The following is a 10,928-nucleotide window of genomic DNA, read 5'->3' as shown; positions in this document are numbered from 1 at the left end:
TTAAACAAACGGAATCAAATCGATGTGATAAAGTATCTGTTGTACCGTGTTAATACGTATATAATACACAGAATATTCTATAATAATGGTCGGGGTGTGTATGTGTGTAAGTACATAAATAGTTGTGGGACATTCGAGTCGACGATTTTTCGGTCCATTAAGTCTTTGGCTGCAAGACGCGAATAAAATCGTTGTCCGTCGCTTTAAAATTTGTACTGTATGTAAATAAAAAGATGTATAATGAAGATATGGGTGGCACGACGTGTATAATAACTATAGGTAGGTTGTAGGTAACTATTCGAATGAGCGTTGTATTTTATACGACCCGAATAATTCGCTTTCGTTGCCATCTGCGCAGTAACCGTCGTTTATTGCGCGTTAGTCATCGTACGAGGGAAAAAAAAATATGTAAAATGTTAAATAACGAATGCAAAACGACCGCGACTAAGTCGGAATTTTTTTCTCATTTTTTTACAACCAATATTTGTCGATGATAATAATAATAACAATAATATTCCTATAACGTTGTTATAAATTATTATAATAATGACAAGACTATACACCACTTCGAGCGCTTCGACGCAACATAATAGATAATAATAATGAATGAATAAATAAAATAAATGTATAATAATGTTTTATAAAATATTTCCGATGTACAACCTTTGATGTTTTCGCGAATCTTATTGAAACGAATAATTGGTTTTATCATTTACATCGGTTTAATATATTATTAGAAGGAAGCGCGTGTAGGTATATCTTTTGTGTCGTTTATCATTATTATAGACTGCTGTTAAGTTTCGTTTTTGCTATTTTTTTTAAATCAATTTATATTTTACGACGAATATTACACGTTTACCTTTTGAATAAACTGTTTCGTTTATTCAATTTTTTTTTTTTTTTAATTCGACCGAAGAATACCTATTATTTCTCATATCTATGTGTTTTTCACATGTAATATATTAATGCGTTTACGAATGGATATAATTTTTTAATAAATTGGCCGTGTGTGCGAATCAAACATTCATCTATAACCAAATGCAATACGAACCAACTAATCAACAAAACGCAAAAGCTTATTAATACTATTGTTGTTCAATATTATGTTACTTAATATTCATATTTTTTTTTATAGATACTACATTATAAAAATGTCAATTTGTTGCTATTACGAATTATGTGATCTATGTATTTTAATTCAATGTAATGTTACGTCCATTAGTTACATACGTATACCATGGACAGATTTTTAATAAAAAATAAATAAAAACACTTGCATAATACTCGTATTATAAAATGCATCATTAATATCTCTCACTAATGTTTGAATAATAAATATAATAAAATAGTTGGTAGCCTAATAATTGATAATATACATAATCAATTTTTATATGATTATATATATAAAAAAACATACGTTATGTGCTATTTTCATTTTTCATTATTGAAATTAGTTATTGATTGGTATTCAATAGTTTCTTTAGCGAAGTTGGTCGATCAATATCACTTTTTAAAATTGCTCTTTTAAAGTTTAAATCCAGAAATAACGTTAATTTTTCTTTTAATTAATTTAGAAAAACTTCATCCCCTAAATATTAAAATTAGATATTTTGTTAAAATTATGATAGGAAGTGTATAATCGCTTCAATTGAAGATTAACTATAATTTTCATTGATTTATGATATAAATATGCAATTTTGTTCAAATATGATTTATTTAAATATGCGTAAAATTGTAAAAAATTGTATTAAATATACAGAATCATGTAAATTTTTTTTAATATATTTTAATTAGTATGATTTGTGAAGTTTATTCCGTCCATCACAGATACCTCATCTATATAATAATAACTAATGTTATGTTTCATATGGCTTGGATATTCATGACTTTGAACTTGAAAAACATATCATATAACACGCTGAAAAAGTAAATTTATATTTGGCTTGTTTCCAAACTGGATGACTGCAAAAATATAATAATACTATATAATATCGACATTATAATTATGGCGTGCCTAAATATTTAGGTACCTACTTAAAATAAACATTTTTATAAGCTGTTGTACATTTATTACACATTATTACTTAATGTGTAACTTTGCTATATTATAATTTGTAGTACACAACGTTATTAAATTTATATTTACATACATTAATTCACCGAATAAGTTTTTCTAAAATATCCGTTTTGAAACTGTGTTTAATGCCTTAAAAAAGCGTATTAATACTATAAAATTTCGTTTAATGGTAAAACTTACACGAGTAGATATGCGTATTTTGTTCGAACTTTGCATGGACCGGATGACCGGAAATACGTTTCATACTATTAGTCATCAATCATCATAGACACATATGCTTTATAAATATAATATAAACATTTTTGTTCTATCTTGTTATATTATTTGTGGTTTGATTATGAAACTGCGTTGTATGATAAATGTGAATTGTGTTCCCATCATAAGTATAAATTATACTACTATAGTGTTGCGAACAACAAATTTAAAGGTAAAATAATTAATAATTTACAAGGCTAGGTTATTGCAATTTTATATTATTATAACATATTACATTATAAAATATTGATTTTTCTTAAACGATAGTTATAATAATAATAAATAATAATAATAATAAGTTGGATGAGAGTTCAAATTTGATTTCAGATTATTTTTAAAATCATCGCAGATTAGCCTTGATTTTTGCAAGATTATTATTTATCATCGAAACATATATATTGGTAAATAATTCGATATTTATTTTTATTAAAATATATTAAAATGCTTAGATTATGTGACAGGTGAAATAAACCATAACTATTTTTACTGCGATGTCCGAATATAGACACAAATCGCAATCGACTATAAATGCGACTTGTATACCTGTCTATATAATAATATTATTAAATAAACTGACAAAAAGAATGGTAAAATCTATCGACCAAATTAAATTAAATCAAAAGGTCAATTATCCTGTGTCTATCTTCTAAAGACTTCAGCGGAAGATAAGAGATAATTATAAATCGACTCCGAATAAGACACACATCTATAATATGATACATCACGGTTATTTGATGTTAAGGGAGTAACCTTTTTCATGCAACACTTGTAGCATACAACTCTTAATTAAATATCTACTAACTGAATACTATCATATCCAATTAAAAAGGGAAGAATTATTATCCTTCACCCACTTACGCCAAATTCATAGTCCTAATTCATTTTATTCAATCAAGTTAAAATACCTACCTAATTCTAATAAATCTGTATCATATCATAAAGTTGAAAAAATTATCATATTTAATGTGTTATGTACAGTATTGCTTCAATCATACATTTTTATAAAATTATGCATTTACAAATGATTATATTGTAAAACTCTCTTTTATTTAGGTAACCAATATGACAACCCTATAACATATATAAAAAAAAAAAAAAAAATAAGAGCTAAAAAAATGCTTGCGTGAGCCTCTTTACGTATAGCTAATTTTATTGGTTGGCAAAAGAAGCTATAAACACTCACTTAGTCTCAAGAAATATGTGTGCAAATCAACATTTGGAGTCAATTGGTTCAGTGGCTCATAAACACAAACGCAGAATCATTTTATTTATTATATTTAGGAATTTTAGTGGGCGTCTGAGTACCTACAAACATAATAATATAAATAATAAAAAATATTACGTGTAAGTCGTGAATACGGGGGCCGTGAACGCCACGCCACAACCGTCATGTTTTTATACGAGAAAATGCGCGCCAGTTTTTATTTTTTACGTTTTATGTTTCACGCCGTTCTTAATTTTCAATTTCTGACGGCGACGTACGTCATTCATTTTATGCGATGGAATATGCTCAGAACATTATGAATACTATTCAGGAAAAGGTTTCTAAAAAGTTCTACGCGGATCATTGTAAGTAAAACTGTAAATAGTATAATAATTATTCGTTATTATATTATGTATTTGTGCTAGATTCTACACGGTTTTAAAAATTAGACATTAGTTCTACATGACCAAATATAATCTATTTTGATCGGTTTAATTGTTATTATCTTAAAATATATTTTAACATTTGCAGCAATGACAATATTAAACTCACAAAACTTAAAACGATTTTTCACAATACCGAATATAATCTTAATGGTAGCGCAGTAGGTCCTAAGTCAATATGAAGTGGGCAGGAATAATATTCGTCTAAAATTTAGCTAATTTATACGAAGTTATTTTGTGTAGGAATCAATGTTTTACAACTTAAAACAGCGTAGGACCTTAAAATACATTATACAATCGTTATACTCGAATAGGAATGTTTTACACATCTCTACCTATGGTCTTGTCTACCATGTCGAGTGTAGGAACTTACATATGCCCAAATTAATATTTCTATATATTCTCTAGTTTAATCGCATATATCTCTGCAGAAACGACTAGGAATTAATTTCTGAAGAGTAAACAAAATTCATTGATAAACTATACGTAATACTATGATTTTATTTGATTATTTTTATTAAAATGTGTACAATATATTATAGTCGTGTCATAATATTACATACAAACTTAATGCACTAAAAGGAATAACAATAAAGGCGGTAATATTTTAAAATACTTATTCCCGGAAATTATTAGTTTGACTTTAAGGATCCTTAAATGTTACTTGAACGTTTTGCACGAACGTACATCGGTATCAAAGTTAAGTATATATTATGATGACACGTATTCATTTAAAATAATTATATTGATATATTGACTATCGTTACCGATATAAAACTTTGTTATTTATGTTTAAAATAACAAGTAATTGTCGTTTTAATTTTTGATTAACACAATATATTATTTAATTATTTCGGTATCGCTATGGTTTCCGATTATTATTGTTTTTATCAGTATTAAATTATTACGTGCAAAAAGTGGTACAAAGTTCATTATAAAATTATTATAATAACGTTGTTTGAATGGATAATAAAATTCACAGTATGGTCTACATACATTTTTGAGACGATTATAATATTCTATAAATATAGGTACACGCCCGCATATGATGCAAAGGTCATACCATAATAATAGCACATATAAAAAAAAGCAGAGGATAGACGCTGTTTATTTATTTATGTGTCGTGTATTTCGCGAATGACGTGTATTTTTTTATAGGAAACTACGTGATACGTATCGTGTAAAATACTAATTTAATAAAACCGAAACATAGACCTGGTAAATAACCACACGATCTATAATATAGGTAGTGTTATTTTTATGCATATATTATATATTATAAATAAAGAATGATTCATAAAGCATGCTATCATCCTCTTTTTCTTAGACAATTAATCTGATTTTTGACTTTTAAATATACTTGAAGATAATATTAATTTTAAACTTTTGAGTTTTTCTATACTACCTAGTACCTACCTAATTATAAGGAGTGTTATGTGAAAAGACACAAACTTTTGTAATCAAAATCTAAACAAATAATTTTTAAGTAATTTAATCCTGTGAAAAATGTAAAGTTTAGAAGATATGGGTTATGATTATTTGACAATTATATTAATTAATTAAAATTTTTATTTTTAAAAATGTTCCAAGTATAATAAATACTAGATCCGATATTACATGTATTTAATAAATGTATAAAACCATTTTTAGAACTAATAACTAAAATAAAAATATTTTTATAACTGAAAACCTACTCATTGAAATTTTGAATCAGTTACTTACATTTTATTAAAAAAAAATAAAAATATCAGCTAAATAATTTAAGTACGATAAAAAAATGGTAGGTACTAATTTCAAAAGTAAATTTTTTTATCGATGGTCTTTAAATATTTTTAAAAATTCAAAAATCAGAATTTGAATAAATTAATTCTTAAAGGGAAAGGGAGTATTATTCTTGGTGAACTATCCTGTATATGACTGTAGTTTGTGACTATAAGTAGTTTGCTCTACGTTTACTAGTTTAAATAAATGGTGAGATATTATATCTGTGGCTTGTTTTTACATTTGGCAGTCCCGCATCCTGCTCAGTGGTTGAATTCGGTATTTATATTAAAGTGACCAGAAATGAGTGAGGGGATATTAAAATGCCGTAAATTATACTCACGTTTCGTCCGTTCAAAATAATATAATATATTAGTATAAATTAGAGGTGCATTTATTTATTTCGTGCTTACTATATGCAATCACTGCATTCAAATTTGAATACACATCTACTAACACAACTTATTTTATATGGACAGGTATTGAAAGTCGTAAATCGTGTCAAATAGATTTCAAAGTATTATTAACATATCAAAAATAACTTTTTTTTAAATAAGGATAAAGGTCTGTCGATATTTATGTCGATGCAATCGACTTTTCAAACTAGTTAAAACCTAGTCTAACGCTTTCGGTAACACTTTATGTATAAACAAGAATTAAAGAAACGTATGTACTTCGACCCGATAAGAGTAAGACGATAGTAATGTTAATGATATTTATTATATATGTACAATATTTTATTATAATACTTTTTGTTCAAATCAATAGATAGGTACCTATAGTTTCAGCCAATTTAAAATCCCATGTTGGCCGTATTACAATATCCTAAAAAAAACGATTGGAAACGTTCTGAAGTCAGTGAAAAAAAATCGCAATATATACTTAAGTATAAAAATATATAGTTTTATTATAATTTAAGTTGCTATTCACTATTTATAGGTAAATTTTTTTTTCGGTTTACTATCAATTAATCAATTTTAACAATAAAAGTTTTTGTTAATATATGAGATATATTTTTGAAAGCAGATGGTCATTTATTAAAGTATTGTATTGTTACTATGAATGACAATCTTAAGTGAATTAAATTATGCTAAAATTAAGTACAAATTATATATTATATATTTAAGTAATTAGTTTTCAATTTTCTGAATGGATGTAATAATTGAATTTTTCAAAATTGTAAAATTTCTGCAGTTGTGTGGTACCTAGAAATTTAGTCGACTCTCAAAATTTTCCGATGTTGTCAAGCAAGTCATCGGGAAATTAATCTGACTAAGCCAAATCAAGACATTCAAGAGAAAACAGAGCATCCAAATTTTAGATAAGTATAGGTTATTGTCTTCCGATATATATTTACATTAACCTATGTTAATGCATAGCTTCCTACAAGGAATTTATATAACCGTATGTAAACTTTAGCCGATTCATAAAAAATTTAAAAAATTTAAATGACTTTATTTTTATTATTTTTAAAAGATAATACTGTATTAACTTGATGATGAAACAAATAAAAAAAAAATTGAGTTACAAGGTGACAAAAAAAAAATATTATATTATTGAGATTTCTTCAAAAAACAATCAATAAAATATTATCATTGAAAACGGTTATTTGTCAGTATTATATTATCATAATAATAAACCATTATGTAATAATTGGTGTAATGCATGTTTAAAGTATGTATATGCATGTTAATTATTATTAAAAACCCAAATGTGTATTGATTTTTAAAATATAGTTTAGAAAACCGCAGTAAAACCCAAATGTATTATTATATTAACGATACTTTGTATAATTGAATGTAATAAAAAAATAATCTGTAAATTTTGAATAGTTTAAATATATACGTTCGGAATGAAACTAATTAAAAATTATATTACATGACTTTGTAATTTTTTTTACTAAAGTTCAGTTTTGATTGATAACCTCAAAATATTTTAAAACCAACTTCGTCATAATATGACGTTATATATTTATAGGTATAATGATACCTACTAAATTATTATAATGATTTATGTTTATCAATGACCCCGTCTCAAGTTATATGTAGAAATGCATATTTTTTAAATCACAAATAATATCCTCAGATTTTTTAATTGGAAATTTGTTTTTAGAAATACATAAAAACCATTGTGTTAATAATTAACAGTGCCTAACAAAACGTTCCTATATTGAAAATCTGAAGCGAAAAATCCTATTAACCGAAAACCATTAATTTCCATTCCACGGGAGCATATTTGCGTGGCACGGTTGCTATCGGCGATGTGATCATGTCTGTTTTTTAATACCTATCAAAAAAAGCCATAACAATTTGATGTTCGAATGTAACGGTATGATAACGATACGGGACTAGTTTTCCGCTAATGGAAAATTGTAATTTAAACTACCTATAAATTTATAAAATAATAATGAACATTTTGCTTAAAAACAATTTGATTTTTTTTTTTTTTACAGAGAATTTATATTATTCCTGACAATTGAACACGTAGAAAAAAATTCTATTCAAGTTTTCAGAAAAAATAAAAATAAAAATAAAACCGTTGTTCATAATGCAGCGATAGTCTGCAGTGAATGAAAGTTGGAGTGCGTGACGAGGTTTAAAACAAATATTTATGATAATATAATATTATGTGCATTATTATTGTACCTATTAGATGCTGACAACTCGAATTCGAGACACTGCACACGGAAAAATAACTCCCTGAGATGATAGATACGTAGAACACAACGACCTAACCTCGTTTCGACTGTGCCGCGGTGTTCAGTAACCATTGTCTTTAGATTTTTAACCCAATGCTAATGATGATATATATATTATTACGTAACTAATTTAAGTTTTTTTCGAATACACGACTGTGCATATTATTATTGTATATACATTTCGAGGACTCGGAGAAATTTGACCAAGACGACAGTCATCGCAAGCGGTTATAATGTATTACTATTATAGGCATTAAATAGTTTCTCGAGGTTTGTCGGAAATCATAAATTAATAGGTATACGTATACATGAAGAAAAAAACCAAGACGACCATGTTTATATACAAAGTAATTCTTTTATCTTAGCGCAAACATAAATAAATGTGAGGCATTTTTTTTAGTTATACTCGTATTTTTTTCATTTAAAGTTTGAGAACCCGTGTTTATTCTATGAATATTCTAATATATAATAGGAATTTGATCTTAAGGGTGTGAGAACCTACGTGTTTTTAATACAACGAAAGTCTCTAGCAGGAAAAATTCTCACGCTTCATGAAATGTCTGAATTTAATGATTTTTTAATATACAAGTATAGGTTAAGATTACTACTTTGTTACATTAAATTAATTAAATTGTATTATTTATTATTAGATAATCTTATAGACTCATTATTTTTACTGTCATTATATTGTAAATTTGAATATTAATTAATTTTTTTTTTTTGTATAATTGTAATTATTTTTTTTACTATAAGCACAAATTATGTTTATACCATTAATATAAAATAAGATTCAATAAATTAAATAAATTATATTAACTTTAAAAAGACTGAGGACTTGAGTGAAGAAACCATTCAATAATAGAACTTTATGCCATGGGAAAGATTAATCAATTTGTAAGTCACGACACACCAAGTTCGTATCTTTTGGGGTCACCAGGAATACTGGGGACAGAAGATTCTGTGATCAAAGGCTTATGATGATTGTGGAAATTGAAATACAATGTCACGGTAGTGTTTTATACTGTTAGAATAAAAAGATATTTATGATAGGGAATATAATTTGTGGCATTGTTTAAGACTTTAGATGTTTAATAAAGGCATTTGGATTTGATTAGGTTTGGAGAATATTAATGTACGTTAAATTTATACGTTACCGCCACTGACCACTGCACTCGAGAATAATTAGAAATGTTAAATTAGTCATAGACAAAAGACATAGAATGGATGATAAGAACTATTTATGGCTATATATAATTTTTGGCTTCAACAGCCGTTATAGTGACAAGAAACGTCATAGTCGACGATAAGGATCTGTAACGAAACGTTTCCATTATAATAGGAACGTTCAAACATGCTCACAAGCAACTGTAGTCGACCAGTTGATTAGAAAAAACAATTTTGTTGATATTTTACTTTTTTTAGTTTTGCGTAACTGCTGGAAATATGTATCCTACGCATGTTATTAGTGCTGCAACACTAAGAATACATTGCATTTTAGTCTGATGTTGATCGATATGCAGACGTCGGCCAATCTAATGTATTTAATTTATAACATTCTCATACGAATAATTTAATTTGTGTGTGTGTTTAAAAATATATATATTAGATAAAGTGTTCATAAAATAGTTTATAATTAATAATTTTACAGTTGTGAAGATTTAACAATAAAATGTATATAGTTCATTTTAAAAACTCGAATTAAGTATAGCTACGTTTATCGGAATTTGATAGAAGTATTTCATTTTCTAAGTCTTGTAGATAAACATAAAACGCACAGACGTTAAATAAAACCAAAAAGTAAAATTTTGGCATTTAAAATAATTTAATTAACTGTAATTAAATTTAAAAAAAAAAAAAACAGAATTAAGCTATAGTACTCTAACTATACTATAATTTACAATAAAAAAACAGGTATACATTTTTAAGAAAAAAAATATCTAATGTTCTTGTTTTGTGTCTTAGTTAAAAAACAATGCAATAAAATTAGTCTTAGTATAACGAAATTAAAAAAGATTTTAAAGTATCATACAGCAAGCAATAATATTACTATTATAATTAGGTTTTTAATTAATTATACGTAAGTATCTTACAGGAAATATTAAATCGACATATAAACCGGCTTTTTGTTATTACAAATCTATACAATATGTCAAAACAGCAATTGATTATATTATAAATATTTAATAACATATATATATATATATATATATTTATAAATATTTTTATTACGTTAGCATATTGGTTGATGAGTTACCTGTATTTCATTATAGTTGCTTTACAACGTCAGTGTTAGTGTGCAAAAGAGAAGTATAATAATATGCATAATATATATAAACCAACTATCAACTATATCTCGCATGGCGAACAAATCGAAAACTTTCGATAAATTGTAGGATGATGATCATTGATCACTCAATGATTTGGATCGTTAAAATATATTTCAATATTTTAACGTCGATAACATACAAGACATACTATGAACATTAAAGG

The 10,928-nt window shown here is 26.1% G+C and overlaps 1 long non-coding RNA gene across 1 annotated transcript; it reads left to right on the top strand.

The window, feature by feature from the left end:
- The first annotated feature begins 3,722 nt into the window (after positions 1–3,722).
- On the top strand, positions 3,723–9,027 carry LOC112597596. The gene is made up of 3 exons (XR_003114845.1): positions 3,723–3,901; positions 6,935–7,071; positions 8,193–9,027. It is a non-coding gene; the product is annotated as an uncharacterized LOC112597596 (long non-coding RNA).
- The last annotated feature ends 1,901 nt before the right edge of the window (positions 9,028–10,928 follow it).

Source organism: Melanaphis sacchari, unplaced genomic scaffold (genome assembly GCF_002803265.2).
Source record: "Melanaphis sacchari strain LSU unplaced genomic scaffold, SCAv2.0 Contig42_pilon_pilon, whole genome shotgun sequence".
Taxonomy (NCBI): domain Eukaryota; kingdom Metazoa; phylum Arthropoda; class Insecta; order Hemiptera; family Aphididae; genus Melanaphis; species Melanaphis sacchari.
This window is presented reverse-complemented; position numbering and strand designations above follow the sequence as displayed.